This window comes from Bombus vancouverensis, chromosome 7 (assembly GCF_051014615.1).
Source record: "Bombus vancouverensis nearcticus chromosome 7, iyBomVanc1_principal, whole genome shotgun sequence".
Taxonomy (NCBI): Eukaryota; Metazoa; Arthropoda; class Insecta; order Hymenoptera; family Apidae; genus Bombus; species Bombus vancouverensis.
In genome coordinates, this window is record NC_134917.1 from 6149839 (window position 1) to 6174366 (window position 24528).

Here is a 24528-nt window from a genome sequence, read left to right on the forward strand (position 1 = left end):
GTCCATGCTACGATGCCCTCTCGACATCCTCTATTCGTTGTTCGCTACAAGTTCTATGGATTCCATCTACCACATAAATCATTCGATGAAACGAATGAAAACGAATTTGTTTTTTTCAGACAGTTTATTTTTATAGTGTTTTGCGTGGCTAAGAGAGATAGATGGAATGAGGATAGATAAGGTGATAATGGAAGTACGTTTTTCAAGTAAAGTTCGCTAATGAATTGTCACGAGGAAAGTAGACGTTTTTTAAATTTGCTTCTATGTAACTAAAGTCTTTCGTGCATCGATAAATGGCCAGCTAATTCGAAAATATGTTCTTTCAACAAATTATAGTATTTTTACGAATCACAAAATATTGGATATGTCATTTGTTCTACTCTCAACAAGAATATGTCCAGTTCAAGCGGGTTCAGATAACAGGAATTAACTGTATTTGATTAACTCACACCTACAAGCCATTCGAATCCGTAAGGTTAAATCTAAACATTTCTTTCAGTTCCGCAATTCACTGAAACGAACAAATATATCAAAAAGATATATAACTTGAGAAAATAAAAACTGTCAAGTAATCTGAGGCATAAAAATATCGATGTTTATAGCTAAGGGTCAAAAGTGTAATTTTCCTTCAATAAATAAATTTCTTGAAACTACTTTCGAAGGAGTAAAAGTGTCTTCAAACTTTCTATTTAATTAGTAATGCACTTAATCTATTTTTAGTCTAGAGAAGGTACAATAAGATCATGATTCATCTTTCTGAAACCATCAGTGAAACGCTTATCTCATTCATAGTTACTGGCAGGCTTCTCAATTATGCATCGCCAATCTGTCGATTAATTAACCTTCCGCTTCGCTTAATCGGCTACTAATAATTATGAGCTGACAAACTGAGAGTTTTTCAATCGTCGTTTTCTCGCCCACGCAGTACGATAACACGATTATGCAGCGATCTTTTGCACAATTAAGCGAGACATATCGGGTGTCGTGTAGCTGCACGCGAGCGAGTATGTTAACGGTGGTGCATAGTATACACGTGTTCTGGCAATGCGGTTGGGAATATCGCGTGTAATACATGCCACGTGTGACCAACTGATCGCATTTAAAACACTGATCCAACACGTTTTCGAAAATACTTAGGACATTATATTTACATGTCTAACCAATAAATTATGCACTTTCAAAAAGGATTTCATTTGTATTCCACCATATCCTATTAATGCTACTACCATGTTAACAAACTTCCAATGAGAAACGATTTTCTATCCCCACAAAGCTCTAACCCTTCCATTACAGAGAACACGTCTTTCATTGAAACATCTAAACGTTGCAACCAAGTGAATATCTTGCGACTTCTATAGGTGGATATAGATTTCCAGATTGATTTCAAATTTGATCGATACGATGGTGATAATTGCGTCACTTTACAGTGTTAAGGAAATTTGAGAACGTTGTATATAACAGCCACAATATTCAAACATTTTCTGCCATAAATGTTCAACTACTTTCGTGAGCAACTGTACCTACGTAGTGTACTCGCGGTCGCTATAAACGTCCTTCTGTCGCGGTACACCTTGAACCGCGGCGCACATTCTTGAAGTACAATGTTCGTTAAAATTGCTCGGAAGTCTCGAGGCCGACGGGACATGCAGCCAACGAAGTCCATCATTCTTTACGCGTGGGATTAGCGATGCAAATTTGCACTACCGCGAAACATAATTGGCCGACATTGTGCGTTCGTTAGCCGAGCATTCTGCCACTTATCGGTGGCGGGACAAACGTGAATAGCCGCCCCCTAAATGAAGGAACGCCGTTTCCCGTGCGCATCGCGGTTTTCACGCTTCGGAAGAAGCAAGGAACGACGAATAGAAAAGAACGCGAGTCTATCGGAAACGGTCGACTTTTTTTTATTAATTTATTTGAGATACAACTGACAAAACAGAGAGGGAATTTTAATTAAGGGAATCCATTGTGACTCTTTGTGCAACGCGCTGCTTGGAAATTTATGTGCGACTACGAGGAAATGGAACTACGATTGTAATACGTATAAAGGGAAGAATGGGAGATCGAGGTGTCAGGATAACGATTGTTACCTTTGCTTGTGCTACCATTGTTTGGTTTGTTCCTTTGATGGGAGGACAGAAATGTGCATTTTATCGGAGTCAGAGATTAAGATTTTTTTTTTGCATATAATTTGCTATTATGTAACATTTATTTGTTAATTGGATCACTTTCTAATCGATAGTTTATTATTCTTCTATACTTTCTTTTTGCATATAATTTAGTATTATGAAACGTCTATTTGTTAATTGGATCACTTTCTAATCGAATGTTTCTTTTACACAAGTTATAAGAATAGAAAAATATAAAACGTACAATCACGTTTTCCGAACATTCTAATGAAATTACTCTCGATAATTTTATAGTTTATAAATCAAATTGTAACAAGAGAGAGATAAAAAAAAGCAACTACGACACCCGAATACGTCACGAAACGTCTGAAACGATAAAACGTAGGTCGCTCGTTCGTTCTTTTCAGCTATTTATCTGCTCTCACGGACATAATTAATATCATTATTGTGATGTCAACAGGAGGAAAACGGTACGAGCACGTCGAGCGTGTGTTACACGAGTTGTATATATGCAGACTAGACAGGCTACCGCGCGGGATATGCTAAATACGATCAAACAACGTTGTTTTATGCTAAGTGACCTCTGTCACGTCGAGAAAGACAATGCCGCTTGTCTGTTCTCCGCGAAATGCATCAGGATGTTTGCTCCAACAGGCAGAAGAAATCCCTTTACTCGAATCGCGGCCTTTCTATTTCCTTTCTTCCCTTACAACCGTGCAACTTTGTACGCTTCGTCGAAACGCGTTTCGCCAGCGACTATAAAAGTGACGTCTTTTATAGTCGCCGTAAAAAAAATTAATTACAACATGACATAGCAAACTTCTTTTCTACTTTTGCTTGAGGAGTGGATAAAGACTGATCACAATAAAACATCTTGTTTCTTGTAAAGAAAAAGTTGGGATATTAAGAAGTTGTCCTAACATTACGTAATAAGAATCTGATATTAATGTAAGAACACATCCCGTATTAATGTCTATATTACTGACTTTCAAACGAATAACTATTGTCATTTATTTTTTGTTAAAAAGAAACCTTGACATTTCGTGAACAAGACATTTGTTTCACGTATTGAGGCAGATTTCTCAAGACAGACGACCAAAATTATGGCAAGAGGATTGATCGTCGTGCTTACTTCGTGAAAAGGAAGTGCGCCGTTGGAAAGTTTGCGTCTGCATCGCATCGTGACAAAACAATAGACTGGCATTTCTTTCCAAGCTTCAACAAGCATTGTCAGAAAAGTGTCTGACAGCTCCGGAGTGTATTGATACGAAGATCCTTGTCGCGTGATAATATATTGATAGGTGTTTGTGGCTAACGAGGCACCTGAATCATGGGTCGAGCGTGGCAATCGATTGGACACGCACTTGGGGCACCGAATAATCGCTTCTCATCTTCACCGACGATGCCTTAACGAGATCACAAAGAGAATCATGTGATCATAGGAATGTTTGGAAACTGTAACCGATTTTCCTATGTCTCGTATTTATCATATGTACATGTCACATGTACTTCTGGACCCATCTCTTGACGTTTCATGCCCCATGATATAAGTACATATCGTTCTATTTATTGTGATTGATCGTAAAATATCATTCTCCTTTCATTTCTACGAAAAATTTTATTATCTAGACATGTGGACATTTTTATCAACGAATTCTAATCGATTTCTAAATTACAGAAATTTTAGAAATTAGGATTAGAACAATCAATTTCTATACACAAAGGAATGATAGAAAATAAGAAAGAATTCCATATTGATGTCCTGAAAGACAAAATGACAAAACTTATGAAGAAATGTTATTGTTATGATAAAATAAAATGACAAAAATAATCTAATATATCCTTCTCTGTCAGAAATAGAGCGAGATACAAGATCCTTGAGATTCCAGGTTACCGTAACTCAGTGTGAAACGTGATTTGCACGACGTATGAAACATTCTGCTCAAACCGCAGTTTCCTGCGTAACCTCACAAGGAAAGAGCCTCGCGACGAGCTGGATAGCTCGTTTTCTATTAGCGTTGTTCCGCGATGGAGTTTCTAATCTCCGTAAATTGAACTTAGTAACGTTGTGGAAAACTCTCACGGAGAAAACACTGTGTGTTTCCTACTTTGGTTGGAGAGATCACATCGAATACCATTAGGGTTTGTAATAGAATTCGCGCCGGTGAAATTCGTGATCAGATTTAATCGAAAGGAAAAAAGGGAACCAACCGGGCGAAAGAGGAGGCAAGAACAAAAGGATGGCATTAATTGTACCCGAGAATTTGTTGCATCGTTAAAGTATCCACTATTGTCACGAACCAACAATGAATCACACGCTGGCCGTAGCATTGTCAAGTGCAGCTATAGTAATTTATCGCGTTGCTGTTAATCCTGTCCGCGGTGTCTCTTAATGTCTTCGATTTAAAGTACGCGCAAATAAATTGTATAAGAACGTTAATCGCGAAATGATTGAAGGTTTGTAAATGCTTTATCTTAACGTTCCGATTATTAATTTGCAGACAAACTGTAACTTGGCTTTGTCGTGGAACACTCGAACTTCATCAAATATAAGAAATTGCAAATTTTAAATTTCAAATTATTTGGGATTGCACTTTAACTTCTCAATCTATCTCATTTCTCATTGATTCATTATTGCAACACGTATTAGCTACAGCTATGCCTCGACCGTTTTCTCCAGGTCCACATATTCACGATTCGCCTTTCATTTTTGTTCTTTATTATCACCTTTCCTCCGCCCAATGTCGTTCGATACTGATTTAAAGAACCGTAGCACGTCGGACTCCTTGTATTTTTAAGCGGGGCCCGTCTGAATTTCTGACTCGTTCGAACATAAATTCTTGACTGGCAACAGGCGCGAGTTTCTTCGCAGGGTGAATTATGAATTCCACTCTGCTGCAGGACCCCTTTATTCTTCGATCTCCTTTGAAGAATCGTTGAAACTCCATTCGTTCGTATTGCCGCCACGCCTGACCAAAGAAGGTTGTTATACGCATTTTTCTCTTTTTAATCTTCGTGACCTTGTGCCTGGCACATTCCATTTAGATTCGGAGATCTTCTAAGAGTCAGGTTTGCAAAAACATCAATTTCAAGGAACAGGTGCGCAAAAAACTAACTGGTTCTGTTTCGTTTTAGGAATTCAATCAATTTTATGTCTCTCCTTTTAAATTTTATTCCTTTTATTTACATATAAAATTTATTGTATTTCATAACTTTATATCTATTAACTGTATACTTTTTTATTCCAAAATCTAATATTTACATACAAGATTTCTTGAATCCTAAAACCTCCTCTAGAAAAAGACCAATACGCAAATAATAAGTTTTATTCCTTACTATCTTACTACAAGAAAATGTCTGCGACGTATCATTGACATTTCCAACATTTACGTGGAATTATTAAAAATATAAGAACATACAATTTTCTAAGTACTCGACTAATTTTAAATTTTTAATTTTGTGTATTTATATTTTAGATTTCAGTGGTTCTGTACGCAAGTATCGTATTACATAAACAATTGTAAAATGGACAAATCGGCGTTTGGAAGTAAATAATTGTTAAAAAATACAAACAAATTGAATTCCTTAAGCTTTTTGTGTTTAAGGAATTTAAATGATAAGCACAAGATCCGGTTTTAAAGTTACCAATATGTATGTTGCTCTTATCTCGAGCACATAACAGTATCTCTTACATCACAGATAAAAGGCATCACAATCGAATTTCTTGTGCAACACACGTTCTTCCTTAGAACACTGTAGTCACGTTTCAACAGTCGGAAGCGCCGATGATTTACACTTAACGTAACTGATGGTTTGTAAGCGGAAAATCGGTAAACGAAGGAAATGGAAGGAACAGCCAGATCTACATCCAGATTTATCTGGATTATTATTAGACTAATGTTTATCGCGCTCAGGTTCTCCATTTAGATCCCCTATAAAACGCATCTGTTGCATATTGACGAAATATTGGTCACTTCCTTGTTGCTTCACACAAAGTGTTGTTTTAAGAATTTGAACAGTTTTTTATACAAAACTATGTATCACATGAACTAAGTATAGATAAACGCTCGAATATGTAAGATATCTTTACTATCTTTTTTTCTATTAAGAAGCTTTTAATATTGAAGACATTTTTCAATAAAAGATGATTTAATCTAATAGAAAATATTAGTGTTCTGTAATTCCGTTAATCGGAAATGTATCATCGTGTGATACTTCACGTATTCCAAATCACGAGGGTTTACTTTCTTTTATTTGGATATCCAGTGTCTACTTAGAGGGGTTCCGACTAGAACTAAATATTTGAAGAGGCACGTTCCAAGGGTGAGGCGTCTATTTCTACGCGTATAATCCAAGAAACCGTACATTGGTTCCTCCTTAATAGACGTGTGAAGATTCTTTTCGATTTTAAAACTGCTACACCTACAACTTACTATTTTGAGAGTTCCTATCAACAATGAAGCTAAAACTCCGGAAATGCAGATTACGAGTCTCGATCCCAGCATTAAAATCTTGAAAGTTCCTTTATTAAATGATAATTAATAACGATTCTAAAAACTACAAAGTTAAGAGAAATGCTTAATTCACATTGTAAATCAACTGAGGAATGTATGTAATGAATGTACTATGAAGTATTTATTTTAAATTCCACATTAATTAAACGTATTTTGTAAATAGTAAATAGAATAGAACATAATAGATTAGAGAATGAATATCGAAGTACAACGGCTAACGATGTCTTAATATAACAATATAATAATAAGTCATTGTTAAAAACACTAGAAAATCTTTATTCTAAGATATGAAAAGAGAAGTAAAATTATAATTATAATTATTATTATTGTTCTTATTATTAATTAAACATATTTTATCTCTCCTGATCAATACCTAATATAAACCCTTAAGCTCCTAGATCTTCCCTAACATCATATATATATATATATATATATATATATATATAGACAAACTAATCTACAAATAAATATATAACTAGTAAGTTATACTTGTAGAACGAAGGAAACTCGATATCTATCCTCCAAGTAGAGGCAAAATTTCTTTACGATAACCAACGGTATCATATCCGAGACAAATACTGTTTTGTACACTGAGTGGCATACGTATAATGCAAGAAACAAGGCTGGAGTTCTTCGCGCCAAGAAAAGGACCCTATATATTTAGTCCATTGGACGTTTTACAGCTTCGCGATACTATGTTTACGAGCGAGTAATACCTTAGCCGTTTGTTTTATCATATTATAATGATCCCTTTGGCGTGGAGGGATCCGCTTACCAGCCAACCCTCTCTTGACCTCGAGGACCAACCCTTGAAAATTGACCTTCCTGACCAACCCCACGTGCGCGCCATACAATGGCCTCTTTATTAGAACTCACATACACGTCGATTTTCTGACCAGAGGACCATGCCCCTTTCAGCTTTTCGAAACAATCGTACATGGTATTTGAAAACCATGATTTATTTATCACACAAATTCCATTAAGCAAATCAGCTCGTTAAAGCCGTTTGTGGTAAGTGTTGAAACATTAATCGCATTATTATTCCAATAAAGGAAACAGGCTGGTTTTATTGAGCTGTATAGTGCAGCTGAAGTACGATGGTTGCTTTCAACAACTCATGTTTGCTACTAATGAAACTTTCTGAACTAGATTGACAGCTTTTATTAGTTTCCTTTTCTGAAGGTAACCAATATTTTTATCTAGTAGTAGAATAATGATATGTTTGAAATAAAAATTAAATTAGAATTTGATAGAAATCTTCTAGTAGGGAAATTTGTAAAGAAAGAGGAGCCAGAAAAGTTATATCGGCAGTTTATTTGAAAAATGGTGTAGATAACTATTGCAAGTATACTTTTTCCAGTCAGACGTAACGATATATTCTTGAAATGTGATATCTCCCTTTTATTTTACTCTACGTTTTTTGGAGTAGGTTTCCTTAAATATTATACCAGCTGTTGGACAGGACACAGAGATAGGTACAGGGATAGATATCGAAGAAAGACTAACTGAAATAGAGATCCTTAATGGAAAAGTTATCAACAAGCAGCCGGCTTTTAGCTGAAACCAAACAGCTTAAATCAATAATCCCTTTATCAATAATACTAAAATATATAGAACACCTTAGAAACAATTGTAGTAGTACGATCATACAAACCAATATCCGTAACAAATTTTTTTTTTCTTTAGTTGTTTACATTCACAATTTGTCCGATTTGGACATTTGGTAGAATTTCCGTAACAAATGCAACTAAAATTAATCATTCATATATATCTCAATCAAATCTGTGTTTACATGAAATCCTTTATACCCACAATAAGCATCAAACTGCAAGCAATGAATCAAAAACTTTTTGATAACTCAACTCATCATAAAATCGCAGTCCATAAATCTGTCATTCTCACCCTCGAATTTCATAACCATTATAAAAGCACAACAATATCACGAAATGAGAAACACGTTTTCCAAGTAAATCTTAAATCACGCGGGTAGCCCACAATTCTCTGGTGAGTAACCGCGAGAACAGCTCGACGGTTGGAAGCAACTGTTCGTTGAATGGAAAACCCGCGCGTTCTACGCTAACCGCTTGGCGATTTATCGCGATCGCCAGTCTGTTTTTCAGCCAGCTTTATTAATTCCAGACCGCGAGACAATAGAACGAAATCTCGTCGACAGGCTGACGGCTCGCGGTCCACGAACAATGCTAGGATCGGCGACGTGCGGTGAATGTGGCAGCCACGACACTTTGTCACGCAGAAATTGTCCACGCCGCGGTACGCGATGGCGCCGTACAGAAAGAGGGATGCCCCGCCGCCTGTTTCTCGATGCGCGTCGTGCCGGAAATAATTTATCGGCCGTCGCGTCAATAAATAATTCGTACGCGCCGAGATGGTCGCGCGCTTCTTTAAGAAGCTGTAGACCGAACGTTAGGGTGTGACTCGGTGTGACGCACCGTGCCACGGACACCCGACAACAAAACGGTATTAAAATGCACGACGATGCACCGTCCCGACCCAAGGACGTGCCCTTTCGAGCTCCGTGTTTTTCCCTCCTTTTACGTCCCTGGGAAAGGTTCGTTGGAGAAGGCGGATAAGAGAGTAAAGGGGCTGCTTTGTTAGAAAATAGTACGTCTGCATTATTTTTCGGCTTACTAAGGGTTGCTTTGTTACAAAATACTATAAGCGTGAATTATCTTTCGAGATGTTATTATTAAGAGTTGCTTTGTTACAGAATATGGTAGGACTGAATTATTTTTTGAAGTATTGCTATTGTTAACCTTCTATTCGCGAGTTACGAGTTAGAAATTGAGTTCTGTTTATTTTTTATTTCGTCGAAAATTTATTACGAAATCGAATTTTGTATGAATAATATTCTTATTTTTTTCTCAAATCTTCATAAGTAAGCCATTAATAGGGAGTGTATCAAATCTTTTTCTGTGGAGGGGGGGGGCAGGTAAATGTTGTAAAGGTTGTTTCATCGACCGAGAGATTTCTTTGTGAGAATGGAAGACGGTCGTTGCTAAATAATCGTCGAGGACCAAAGATCAAAGGAGGCTTTGGCTGATAATTCGTCTATTATCCTAGGTTCGATTTTTAGGTGGTTGAGAAGGGATAAGAATTGCCTGTTTGGACTATCCTCCTTTGTACGTTTTGGTTCCTAGAAATACTACGGCGACGTTTGTTACGGTTGGAGAAAGTGGATTTCCTTGTGCTGTGATAATTTTAGATGGGTAATTTTGGATGTTGAAGGAGGTTTAAAAAGGGCAAGTACATTATGTGTAGCGTGTTCGAAACCTCTGTATAAAGGAACATGACACTGTGTTGCTACAAGCAAATAATAATTATAGTACCATCTATGTAATTAAATTCACTATATCTACACCATTTAAAATTTTCGATCAATATGTTCACTTTTTACAAACAATAAAAATTTGCATTTTTGTAAAGCAATTAAATATACCTCGTTATTACTGTGCTATTTAAAAAATGTGGACTTATAACCTAACACAATTTCTACCTCTCACTTGAAGTGGGATTACGACTTGTATACCATTTTCGCCTTAGTTGTTCAACACCCAATATTTCCTTGCGTACTTCACGCTATCTGAACTTGGGATTCCTAACGACGGATTCCTGACGAAGTTAGGCCACTCGTCGGCGATCGCTATCTTCTCAGACTCGCTGAAGACAGTCCTGGCGGCTGGCGGCGCTCGAAGACGCTCGCATGAAAAACTGTGACATGCACCGGCCAGACAACGGCGCACCTCTAAACACAGGCCAAAAGATAAAGAAAGGCTAAAGAACATAAAGGTGAGTATTCGTTGTCCTGTGGAGATAGAATGAAATGGGCGTCTACTACGCGTCCTCACAACTAGACTCGCATGTGGGTGGCAGACGAGCGACTTATATTATACAATACCTTTGTATCCATTGCTGAAAACTTTCTGCGTCTGCGTTATAATCCACATAAATCTGTATAAGATTCTTCTCCTTTTTGTTACTTATCTTTTTTGTTGATTCGATCGTACAAATTGTATTTTTATTCTTTTATGAAATCAATCCTTTTAAAGTTTAAAATATGTACAATATACACAGGAAATGTATAAACTGACACGCGTTATTATGTGAAAAACAAGCTCATTATTTTGTTGCCTAATCAACATACTATAACACAATATTTTTACATGTATGTTATACTGGTACTATTTCTCGAGCGTAAATTATTTATAATCAACCGCATAACTTCCAAAGAGAATTACACACTAAAATTTTATACTCCATGACACACAAATACCTCTGGCGTAATCTTGGTTTTTACCACCGAGTAAATTTCGGTCCTGTCAACGAACGGTCCGAGAATCCCCCGAAAACTAATCATACGGATTAAATACGTCGTATTTCATTCCCGATTCACCGGACGCGTCTCTTTAATGAAGAAAAAGAGCCGGTCGGAACTTTATTCCCCTTTTATTTTTCGGCTGATGCTCGAGAAGTGTCGCCGCCGTTGAAGCAAGAAAAGAGGGATGAAGATGCATCGTAAACGGAATTCTGTCCAGAAGGAGAAGGAGAAGGAGAAGATGAGAGGGAGGAAAAACATGCGATTTTGTCGTTCGCGGTTTTATCGTGTCGAGCGTGCCATTGCCGAAATATTTTCAGTCCGTGCATAAAAGGGAGTCTTTACGGGCTACGTATACAGACGAAGGTAGCCGAGGCAACTCGTTAACCCATTTCGAAGTGGGTGGAGGATAGGCTGGACGACGATCGGGGAAGAGACGTAAATGCTTTATCGCTCCGTTTCGTGGAACTCCTTATTCAGTCTCGACAGCTTGACGAGGGAAAATGTACTTTAGCTTTCCTGCATCCCTTTTCCCGTTGGCTATCGTGCCACTTCTATTTCTGGAAGTTCTGTAAACTTCTCCTTTTGGTTTCCTTGGAAATTTCTGTACGATTTCAGCACGATTGCACGGCTACACACGTTTCGACGATTCTTTCGGAAGAGAACCCAGTCCGCAGCCATTCTATTTACGTTCATCTTTCATAAAAGTTATACGCAGAATAACGCATTCCAAAGTGATTTATGTCGATATTATATGTAGTAAATGGACCAAGCATAAGTTGTACGATTTCATGACGGTTGTAACATGGATCAAACGAATTCTTTCTAGGTGATGGCGTTTCAAAGATTTAAACACGGTGTTCAATTTTTTTATGTAAATCTGACGTATATTGTTTTTGGACAGGATTATAGCAGGTACTATTTTGGATATAAATAATATCATTTGAATTTCATGAGGGTTAACTTCCAATTTCACTTTTGTATGGAATCCATTAGCTATTTTCCTATCAATTTTCGTTGTATTCCATATACATACATATTTCCTCATCAAAATAGTACATCTTTGATAGTCATCTAATAATCCAGGATAAAATTCACCATTTACCATTGAAGAACTCTGTCTTACTTCAATTTTCCGTCTCATCACGTTTCTCTTACTTTATTGAAGTAAATTTAAATTAAATTAAAAATTAAAAATAAATTTAAAGTTTAATTTAAATTAAAGTAAGTGCTGTTAGTAAAATTTTACAAGTGGTAAAACATTTTATCCGATATAAAACTGTATAATTTCGAAAGAGAGATTTATAACCTATAACTTGGAGCTTCTCAATTCGTTAATACTACTAGTCGATAAATTATATTCTACAGGCACTTTCAACTACTATTTAAACGTCTATATTCACCGATAAGCATAATTATTTATTAATGGTAAATCTATAACCCGCGACTTGTGACATGTCAATTCACTAATATTATTTGTTAGTAAATTATTGCGCACGACTAAGCAGGTATTTCAAGCTATTATTTACACGTCTCTACTCACCAACGAACCACCAATTCCGTGAAACTTCTCTCATCACTAGAGCCTCTTCTATGTCTCTTGGTTACCTGTGTGTCTCAGTTACACCGTGGTACCAGCTGTTTGCGTTGGTTCGCGGTTCTTTCGCGCCATTGCCGTTTTCCTCATAACGCGCGCCGGCGGCGGAACGAACGGTGATTTCCATTCGAGAAAATGTTCCTCTCGATGGTATCGAACCGGTTTAACGATGTTTTCCGTGCGGTAGTTAACGTCTCCCCTTCATAGATAGGCTCCTTTGCTTATGCACACGTCCGCATACCTGCGCAACGTTTATGCACGTTCTTATTGCGGCGTGGTCGCCGCCACGTCCCCCTGTGTCGCGTGCACACGCAAGCGCGCGGCTGTGCGGATAGAAGCGCAGCTGGCAAAACTAGGTAGCCTTGAGGGTCTCCGTTTTCTACCAGCGAATTCTATCCGGGCATCTGCATGCCAGCTACGTTCACCACGCCTCGTCCCGCGCCGTTTTTATTTAACAGAGAACTACTGACGTGTGTCATCGATTTGCATAGTCACTGTCGTGATACACACGCCTGGTTTCCGTTCGCGTAATCTTGTTTCCAGTCCCGTGGCAGGCCTCTTAGCTTGCGCTTCGACGCGCCAGCTCGAACGCGATCAGGTACATCGCAGCCTCCCTAGTGTTTTTTGGGAATATCTTATTCTATTCAATTTTGGAAATTGTTTTTCGAGGTAATGATTCGAAAACTAGACTAAATCTTTTGCGAGTTATTGCGGAAACGGTGACTTTTTAATATGTTAAGGGAATATGGAACTTCTATCTTTTAATATAAGAAGAATATGGAACTTCTATCTTTTAATATATGAAGATGATTGATTACGTGAATATTGAAAGTGATGACGTATTTTATGATATAGATAATTTGTTAAACAAGTAACGATAAAGAAAACCGAGCTTTCCAAGAAGTCGGTTTGAAATAGAAAATTCGAAACAGCGAATTATTAATTATTCAACTATTTAGAAAAGGAAATATTGTTGCTTTCGCAGTTTTCCTAATTGCTTTTGCACTTTGAGGGCCACAAATAGAGAGGGATAAAACAAAGGAGATTAACTTACATATGTAATGATTATTTAGAAGTTTATATAGCACTACCGAAGAGTAATGAATAGTTTTAGTAAATTATAAAACAGTGTACAGTAAGATGAGTCAAGTTTGTGCAGTCTATGTATATTTTATTATATCAAAACTGTTAGAACGTTCTAAACCAAACGTAATTGACTGAGATATCCACTTTGGACACAATCCACGGATTTTAATTAACATATCTATAAAACGTGTTTGTAAAGTAACATATATATTTACTGTCGATATTTTACGACCAAATAAATCTGGAAGCTATGCTGTCCACGAACTTTTATTGGGTTGGTGTCTTTCGAAGAGAACTAACGAAGTTCGTAATTGTACAGTTATACGAGTTAGTTGTTCCTGATCCTCAATTATGACAAAGTAAATAATCCGAAGAAAACAAATATTTTTCGCGAATTACATTATTACATCAACTTTTATTTCAAGGTTTAACGGGTCGTCGACTGTTCCCCTGCCGACGTCAGCCTACGTTATTATCAATTATCGTCTGAAAATAAGCTGAACCGCCGTACGCTGGATTGTAACACATACAGGTTTTGTTTATGCTGATAAAATACCAGTGATAACCGTAATGTGTTGCGACGTTCGCAGTCTGCATAATACTCTGTAATATTCAACATACAGCTGAGCAATTACAAAACTTTTATATTTAGAATTTACTTCCAATAAATTCTCATTCGTTTCCCAAAAATATCACAATAGTTTTCGAAATTGAATTTTAGATTAATTTACGATTATATTGAATTAAACTTATTGATTGTAATTATAAGTCAAAATAGAATACTTGTTCTTATCTCTTTTCTTTGCATTTTTTCATGTTTCTTCGCAGCCTATATTGATTATTATTATTTTATCCAGTTGGTATGTTTATTATGTATATATTGTGTAATTGAATATTCTATCATTACTATTAGATAACAGTTATCTAAACGAACGCTTCCCTCTGTCACTCCGGCGACTATTTCTACTTCCTAACCATTTACAATATCTATTAGCTCATTAATTTATTGTAATAAATTCGACTATGCTCTGATATGGATCGATATAATACAGTGGTGGTTGGTAAAAAATGTGATGTAAAAGGAATCGTTTTACAAATGAACCGGTTGGACACTCGATCCTCCGGCTTGAAGTAAAGGGCGAAACGAGGGCATCGATCACACGTATTACATCAACAATGAAGAACTTTTTATAGAAAACCAATTCCTACGGAACACCCGCCATTTTACAATTTACTCGCATCGTAGAAATTCGATGCCACATCCTAAAGGGGTGAAGGTACTTCAAGAAAGGAAAAATATTTCTATTGAATAAAATCAAAGGTTTCTGGTTTCGATACAATTGTAATTTAAACCTTGAAGCATGTTCTTCCCAGAATGGAACTTTTGTTAATTTATAATTTGTTTAAAGAATAACCCATCATTTCGTACAGAACAGTGGAAAAATTATCGGTTGAAGAACTCATGTGTAAAAGACACAAGGAACCATTGATGTCATCAGGATAAACCGTGTGAAAATCATTAAAAAAGGGTATCAGGTGACATCGAGCTTAGGTTGGTTGATTCTGTGTGAATAACAATTCGATCCTTATCGGGGTACGTAGTTTACGAGGTCGCCAGTAATCGAAAAAGCAGCGATTCGTGGCGTTATTTAAATGGTGAATTTCTCTCGGTTCCCTTTAAATAATTTCGTTTACTTGAATCTGATTCACGTTATTAGACTTACATTATATGTATATTATATGTATGTTTATAATGTAATATATCGATTACAACAGCGAGAGAAATATCAGAATACATGTAAATATTTAACAATGAAACCCTTGTTAGATACAAGTGTAAAACAATCGAATAAACTGCAGATGTGCCGCGGTTATCGGAAGCTTTTCTACAGAAATCACGTATACATAATTGGTTTATCAAGACAATTCGATAACTAGACATGAGGAAATGTGTCATAAACAAAGAACTACACTTTGTACTTTTCACGCTGATTTCCTATTATAGACAAAGACTCCACCCGTCATCAGGAAGGAAATATTCTCGTAACTCTGATTTCTCACCACAAATTTCTCACTGCGATGATAATTAATTTAGTCATTAACAAATAACTACGTTTTGTTTTAAAACCCATCAATCAATTTCTCTCATATGAGGAATATCACAAAAACTAAATTGGTCAACTTCACCGAGCTTTCTGAACAAGTCAGAATTGAACCAGTCTTCGTCATTCGAAGATTAAGAGAGCTCTTTTTCTTTTATCCCTATTTTACCGTATCTTCGTTTAACTTTCATTCTTTTTACTTCAACTTCGGACAAGCGTTCTTCAAGAAACCAAAACTGGTCCTTTTAAATAAGGACATCAAAACGAAACGAAGATATCTGCACGAAACGCAAAGAAACTGAACGTAGGTGCCCATGGAAAATGGTCACTTTCAGCTGTCAAGGGATTCGATAGTAGCAGCAAGAGGCGTCCTTATATTCAGCAGAACTGTTTATCGAGGACCCTGCGAAATGAAAAATTTAATGGCCACCGACTCACAAAAGCGAGGCTACATGACAGTTTGTAAGGTCACGTTCGGCAAAGATTCGTTTTCGTGGTTGTGGTGATGGTGCAAACCAGATAGTAGGTAGAAGCAGACACGGAGATACAATCTTCCGGTAAAAGGAGAAAGAACCCCCTGGAGTGACTTTGAATCTATGGACCCTTTTAAGGTGTCCCTTCGCCGAGGCTTGTTCAGTTTGGCTTAACGTCGGAAACGCAGCAAACGATTATGTAGCCGCCCAACGAACCGTTCTTCCTCTCCTTCTGCCCTATTAGAATCCACTCATAGCGCGATATTAATCTAGATGAATCGATAAGCAACTTCACTGCTATTTTTCTATTTAATTCACAGCCAGTTCATGATAATTTGCGAGCTTCCATGATAGTTCAGAAACTATTTAAAATACCATTGCAACGTTTTTTTACGTTTCTTCTATATTGGGAAATTATTAACATTATTTATGCTCTATGTTTAGGTATAATGCAACGATAAGCGATAATTAATTGCAACTATTCAGGGAGGATCGGTATTAAAACTTTCCGGTCACCTCGAACAATCGGCACATAGAACTTCGTTCCCCGTCGCATTATCTTCACACTTGGCTCCTCCGGATGCTGGTTTCCATTGTTTGCTGAATCTCAAGTCCGTGAAAAGAATGTCAGAGAGATAGGGAGCGACGAGTTAAGTTTGTGTCAGTCCCTGATTTAACGCCCGCATTTTCATCCGACACTTTCCACAATCGCGAAACGAGCAATGCTTCTCCCCCGTTGCTCGTGATATTTGTCATTAATATTGTTTTTTTTTTTGTGATATTCGACAATTCGATTATTTATAGTTTTATAAAAAAGTCGAAGTGTTGAACTGGAGAATCCATTGCGTAAAAAAATCATAAAGTCGGAAGGACTTTGAACAATTAAAGGAACGTAGTATTGTATCATGGACTCTCTTTTGCTGTAGCAGTGCTTTTCTTCAATCAAATGCTCTTATTCATAATAATCGTTGTTCCTTACTGCTTTGATATTAACCTTTCACAGGCAAATAATGATTGATTGAATTCTTTTTAAAGCAGTTTATTTAGTTATTTCAAATAATTAACTATTTCAAACAATTTACTTAACTTAACGAGTAATCGTATAATATAACGGAGACGTAATATAATTCATAAGTATTTCAAGAACTTTTTAGATCTTTCAAGAACAGAATTCAGTGAGCTAAGTAGAGTTGGACATAAACAATAAAATTTACCTATAAGGATTAGATACAATAAATTAAGTAAAAAATTATGTTTAGAAATTACGTGATTACGTAATATTATTTGAGTAAGAAGAAAGTTTCAAGTTTAATAAGTACTAATCACTAATTCCTCACGTTTTATCAATATATCCAAAGAAGGATTTCAAAGTGGAAATTCAAAATACGCTTCCCACGACCTACAACAGTCAGCATGAACGCTGAGCAAGCGGCGTGGTACACAGCAATAAAATAGTTAATACTCAATAAATCGTGTCAGTGACTTGCCTAGCAGTGTGTCATCAGTCGGTCGGGTTCGGAGAGAATAAAAGGAGGCGAAGGGACCGGTTGCAGAAGGTGGGCACACACAATCACCGGTTCACGACCCCACTTTCGTTAACTGCTTTTAATTGCCCCGTAATTGAGATTAATGGAAAGGCATGCGGGCGTTCATGATATCACCCCTCAGCGAATTAAAATTAAACCATACGACTCCGGGCTGCAAAAGAAACCGCCGCGCTCGTTTGCTTTGAGTTCGTCACGCGATCCTCCGCGGTTCATGCAGACCAAAGAAATCGTTATAAAACATCACGCTATAAAGCTTCATCGTTTTGTCGTTCGTTTCGCAATTTCATGGCGTACAGTACATGTAGCTGAAAAGATTCAAGTGCTGGGAAGATGGTCACTCGATATCCTCGTGCGATCCTTTTTTGCTAAAGTCTCATTCGGTATTGTGCAACGCGACGGTCTCTTCGTTGCATGTCGTGCGAGTTGCCCCCGTTATTACTTCATCTAGTTCAGAATGGTGACAGCCAACTGCTTTTCGCGAGACTCAAATGCGTAATAAATTTTATTACGTATTACACGTTACACGCGAAAGTTATATGTCCGCTGGTTTTAATTCAGCCTGTATTAAAGCTTTAATATCTTTTGGATAATAAATAATTTTTAGATAATTTAACTGGATTCTATTGATTCGAATATTATGTAGAACATTGATAAGTCAAACTGCAGAGCAATGAGACTAAATTATTATGTATATGCTTAGCGCGAGTAAAATTTCTTTAGCGACTTTTTTTTATTAAGAGAAGTTCCAAAAATTTGATGTAACGAAGGATTGTATAACTTAATAAAAGAAAATGATCAGTACCCCAGATAAATGTTGGAAATATTATAACCAGCGATTTACATTGTAACATGAAGTACATACGATGTATTACAAATTACAATGAACGTTGAAATACATATTCAACACGTTGAAGAACATACAAAAATTTAGTGAAAAGAGGAAAAACACGAATTGTTCATGCGAGAAACGTTTTAGACCAGGTCTTACATAAAGCAAAACAAAATTCCACGAAGAGATTCACGTCGTCGGAATCGTCTCGCGAATATTACACATCTCAACTTTCCCATGAATACTACAAACGCTATCTTTTTATTATATCCATATCTGTCTACTAACACGTACGTTGCGTGGGTGTGCCCATCATTCCTTTGACTCGGACGAACCATACCGTCGTTGCTTCGTATAGTTCGTAGAGTTCGGGTGTCGCTTATTCCCTCTTTCTTCGCGTTCTTCTTAACGCGCTGACCGCCTTGAGGGTCCTTGAAATGGACCAAAATCTCCGTGGTTTTCATGACCATCAAGTGGCGCTAGGACCACCCGCAAATAACGCGTGCCATTAATTTCTAAAAATGAAACTCTATGATGCTGATTACTCCTGCTAATCTCATCCTTGATGGATATTTCGTGAAATATTTCAAAACATCTCAAAGGATAGTCATATAACGTATCTACACTAATTTTAATATAATTGGAAACAAAAAAAAACATGAATAAATTAAAGAATTCGTATATAGTTTCACGAAAGTATTCGACAATAAATCTGAAAATACATATGTATATTTAGAAATTACAAGATATACATTGATTTCCAATTTTATTAATATTATAATCATGACAGTCGTGTCTCATTATAGTACCAGCGAAATTTCAAAATGGTTTATATAACACACACAATACAAACATAAAAGTTTCCTATGATAAGCATTCGAATGCTTTTCACGGGCCAGGGTATACATGTAAATTGTTGAACAGAAATCGAATATTGCTCCATTCTACCTACATCTGACACTTCGTTAAAGTGAATGAGCAATAGTTCCCGATCCATTCCCGATTGTATTTTTAAACTTTCTCCGATAATCGAGAAAAAGAATAACCCTTTCAAACAAGTAACAATCATGTTTTGCACACAAAGATCGACCAACGCGTCAAATAGTACCAGACAAAGCTCAATCAACGCCCATAGACAATAACGCACACTAATTTAGAAAATGTATTCTAACATCGGTTCATTGGCCTGTTAAGTCGAAATCGCTCGAGTTAACGTGAATACAGGCTATTAGCACCAACACAGGTTTAAAGCGAAGTTACTCGAGTCCCGTGACCCCATGTTTCGCCTACGAAACATTGTGGAGTGCAAGGCGGGAACCCGTTCGAGTGGTAGACCGTGAGGCGACACATCGTGCCGTAGTCTATTCACTCGAGATAGGGAAACGACGTTGCATACGTGTATACAGAGACGGTATACGGAGAACGTAGGAAACAGCTGAGAGCGGAGAGAAGACGAGTGTTCCCCGGTATGATACATCCACGACGAAATTAATGTCCCAGGATTCTCGGTTCCAAGGACAGGGGCTTGTACGTTTCGAGGACGAAACATTCTATCGCAACAGTGCCACCAACATCTTTGCATTCCGCCGATCGACCGCGATACGATAAATTTTCCGCGGCTGTGCGATGTGCGATGTCAGGAAGTACTGGTCGCGTTTAAGGTATTTCAACCTATCATGAAAATACGAGAGGGGCCACTTCAATAGCCGCTTAACTGTTTATTAAGTTACTACGCGATCTGAGCTTGATTCATATATTTCAAAGTATGATACCCTAACGTTACTTTGAAGTTCGTAAAAAGTGCGAAACGTGAGTAAATTTCTGTGTAAATACAATAGAACTTGATTTATCTGAGTATATAGTATAATATAATAAATAGTATAAATGCTGAAGCACTTATTTGAACAAACCTTTCATAAAATGGGCTTTTCTTGATTGTATCCACCTATATAAAAAATTTTTATTATTTGAACAAAAATTTATAGGTAGTACTGACTCATAATTGGCGAACACTAATTAACTGAACTTCTCTAGGATATATTTATACTATAGTTTAAAAGTTCTAGGGGTAATTTCAGGAAGCACTATTTAATCTATCTACCAAATGTTATCACAATTAATTATAACAGTTCGGAAGTACATGACTCTTTGTTGAACATGATATAATTAACGAAACGAAATGTAAATTCGTCGAACGGGTGGCAACCGAATATTTTTTTTAATATGTTCAATGAAATTTAGTCAAATTTTTAATCACTTATTCACGAATTCAGCATTTGTAGACTACTTTTATTTACCGTCGAACACATCTACACAGGTGAATATAACATGTCAATGTAATATATTTCAACAATTACGACATATTTCAACAATTAATTACTACATGGCGATTTAGAAGCTGTATAACTACATTATTCGGAGCATAACCAGATTTGAAGCAAATCAAGGGTTAAGACAAACTAAATTTGTTTTCTCGATAACTTAATATTTTAACCGAGGCGCATCATGTGCATTAATTTACAATATGTATACAGCATTTATCCTACACAGGTTCAGCCAAACAGGATTGCACTGTACAATTAACATGAACAAGCATCTGAATCTACAATCTATATCATAAAATAAATTTTCTCATCTGAATTAATTAGCTTGCTTACTTCCAGATGCGACGAAAAAATTTCAACAGCAGCCGGATAGAGCGCAATTGGAGGTTCGTCAACCTCGATGCATTCCAGCGTTAGGACTCCAAATACTTGAGAGGTTAAGTATACACCCGATTCAAGTTAAAAGAACGAACTGCATACTTCGTCACCAGAAGAAACTCAGACATATAAAACATCATGGTACATGTCGAAAATCTGCGGAACTTCTTTCATCGAAGAACACCCACGTCTGGGAGTAACGTGCACTAATACCTTGATAACGTACGCGTTCACGCATGTACTTATGCGTACACGGCAAAAGAACCGCGCGAGAGTTGCAGCAAGGGACGCATATACGTATCACATTGACGAGTTCCCGCCCGAGTCGGCGGTTGGTCGTTGCTTTGACAGCTCCTCGTCTCTTCCAGGTAGCGCGTGAGTGCAAGAAAGAGAGAGAGACGACAGAGAGGGGGTCGTGGCGACCAGGACAGAACGGAACGAGAGACAAGCGGATAAGGACGGAGATAAGGGAGCGTGGGAGAGAGATAGGCAGCGTGAGCGAGCGAAAAAGTGCGAAGGGAAAAAACGAGGGAACGAGGGGAGAAGATTATACAGAGGCACAGAGAGTCAGAAGAAGATGCATAGAAAACACGAAGGTACGAGAAGAAGAAAAGTGGCGGAAGGAAACGAGCAAGAACCGTTGATACAAAGAGAGATTAGAGAAAGAAGAGAGGAAACGGTAAAAACAGTGGAAAGTAACAAATACCTAGATTGGAAAGGTGAGAGGGGGGACTAAGAAAAGTACGGGAAAAAAGAGGAACGAGCGGAAAGAGTAGCGGTAGAAAAGAAGAGGAACGGTGGAAAAGGGACGGAGAAACCGCGTGTAAAAGAGGAACGCTGCAGGGGAGTGAAAGAGAGAGAAAGAAAGAGGGGTAGAGTGCTCGTATGGTCGGCTTGCCGCCTGCCGCGTAGTAGTAGCGTGCCGAGCGAGCAGCAAGCAGTGCTGAACGTCGTCGTCGTTTCTCAGTGTCGCCGCGGCGGTCGTGCCAGACGGTTCTCTTGTAGTAGTTTTTCGTGGTGCGCGCTCAACGTTCCGTTTCGTTTCGTTCTGTTCCGAGCGCGTCAATTTCGGTGCAACGTGCGACTTGTTTGGATTAAATTGGATTAACGTATACTCACACAAGGACGTGTCTCCAGAGGATTATCGATTCGGTGGCAGTCTCGTATCGCTGTAAGAAATCATCTAGAAAATTTTCTAGGGAGAATAGATTTTTGAGCAGCTTGTCCAAGGATATCAATATTCAGTAGTGTGTGACAGTAATTACGACTTTATTGGCGGTCCTCATTCCTCGTTGCGGGGCACTTGTCGTAGAAAGGATCAGAGTTTGAAACATGCGTGAACGAGGAAACGCCGCACGAAACGAACGGCAGACGCGAGTTTGAAAAGTGTAACGACGCCAAACGCCACGTGCTACACAGGCGCCATCGCAGGCTGAATTTTGAATTTCGCGCGATACATACGGTGAAGTTTGGTTACCGTGGACGGTCCTAACGCGTTTTTCTCAGTGAAAAATCGTGGTTATTGGTGGTAATCTCTCTCGTGGCCGTAGAACACGGCGGGTGGCACATTGTAGCGTGTCTTGCGCCGCGTTTGTACAAGTGGATTTAACCTTGCGATCGAACACGTGGATGTACGCTGTCCTGTCGACGATGTCGTGATTCTGAGCGGCCAAGCTGTCTGCACGAAAATTCCAGGTTAAAAACATGTTTCGTCATTTTGACTTTCATCGCTTTGACTGATGTGTTTGCCTAAGGGTTATCTATGGTGTTATGTATAAGTAGCGTGCTTAATTATTTCTGATTATTCATTGTTGTTCATAATTATTCCAACATTTGTGATTCTAATATATGTACATATTTCTTTTCTTGTATGAATTAGTAACTCTAGTATATTTAACATATGCATCCTCTATAAATGTATCATAAAAACTGAACTTTTTCAAAACAATACAAGAAATCATTTTCTTTTTCTCATATGTTTGACTAAGGTTAATATTATAGAATATACTACTTATATATACTCTAAGATTCCAATACTTACGAACAGTAGACAGATTTCGAAATGTAAACAACAGTCGAGCGTCGTTTATTTTCATGTCAACTAACAAAAATATAAACGGAAATGATATTTATTTATTATGGTATGATTTTATCAAATCATTCGACACTCACGTACGCTATATGCATCGAGCTGTCAAACCTGGTTCTGTTGAGTGTCGAAAGTGAGGTGATAATCGTATTGACTTATCCCAGACCTAACCTAGATTGTGAAACCATTTGTTTTAGAATATTTCCCACAAATCCATCGTGGATGCTTGTACTGCAATTTCAGCGTTATTTACGTTTGACGTTAGATGCTATTTCAGATCGTTATCCTAGATAACCATCACTGTATTACTCTTATCGCTGGCTCCGTTATCACCTGACATTGGCGTTACATGAATATTACTATAGCAATAAAATCGGTGTTCTAAATTCAAGGTGACATAATTTATTCATTAACCGGAACAAAGAACAGCTGCTAACAGAGTATTCTTTCGAGATCTATCTGAAATTGACAATGGAAATCTTTACGAATCAGATATTTATGATTGTCGTTATAGTGGTTACTTCACTTTCTTTATATGTAGATATCTAATAATCGGGGTTTACTTTAAAACACATTTATGAACCTTACAAAGGTAAACATTTAAAACTGTTTCCTTCTTTTTTATAAATATTTTTTGGGACCACTAATTATTAGAATTTTGCATAAACATTAGATTCAAATATTATATTTATATTCTACTGGCTTTTAATGTTCCAAAATAATAATAATATTATAGGAAATAGTGTAATGAAAATAATACTAATGTAAAGAAAATAATACTATTTTAAAATATTAGATTAAAATAATTAGAATCAGAAAATAATATCAGAATACTTTTATTTAAAACAGTTTATATTGTATTTTATTTGTATTAGATATTATAACTTTAAAAGAAGTCAGCAATGAGTAAGTAATAAGTACACACAATGCAAATGAATCTGTGGAATAATGTCGCTACTACTGTTAAGAAGAGTCCATTCGGTTATCTAATACTGCTCATTATTGTTTGAACAATAGCTAATTTTAATTTTACTACTGTCGTATAATTATTCTTCATTGTCAAAGCATGACTGTGTCGTTCGGTATCGTTATATTACGAAAGTACGACGAGGTATATTCAGTTTATG

At 37.2% G+C, this 24528-nt stretch overlaps 2 protein-coding genes across 3 annotated transcripts in view; one reads left to right on the top strand and one right to left on the bottom strand.

Moving 5' to 3' along the window:
- Positions 1-12855, bottom strand: part of LOC143302958 (uncharacterized) — a 67844-nt gene extending 54989 nt beyond the window's left edge. The window contains exon 1 of the mRNA XM_076620303.1: positions 12520-12855. The gene's annotated coding sequence lies outside the window, so the exon portion shown is untranslated. The remainder of the gene's footprint in view (positions 1-12519) is intronic.
- Positions 12856-22229: 9374 nt separating this feature from the next.
- The window catches only part of cv-c (RhoGTPase activating protein), a 350754-nt gene continuing 348455 nt past the window's right edge, over positions 22230-24528 (top strand). Inside the window, exon 1 of one of the 2 annotated variants that reach the window (XM_033347220.2) lies at positions 22230-23007. The gene's annotated coding sequence lies outside the window, so the exon portion shown is untranslated. The remainder of the gene's footprint in view (positions 23008-24528) is intronic. The other variant, XM_033347221.2, reaches the window with a different exon arrangement.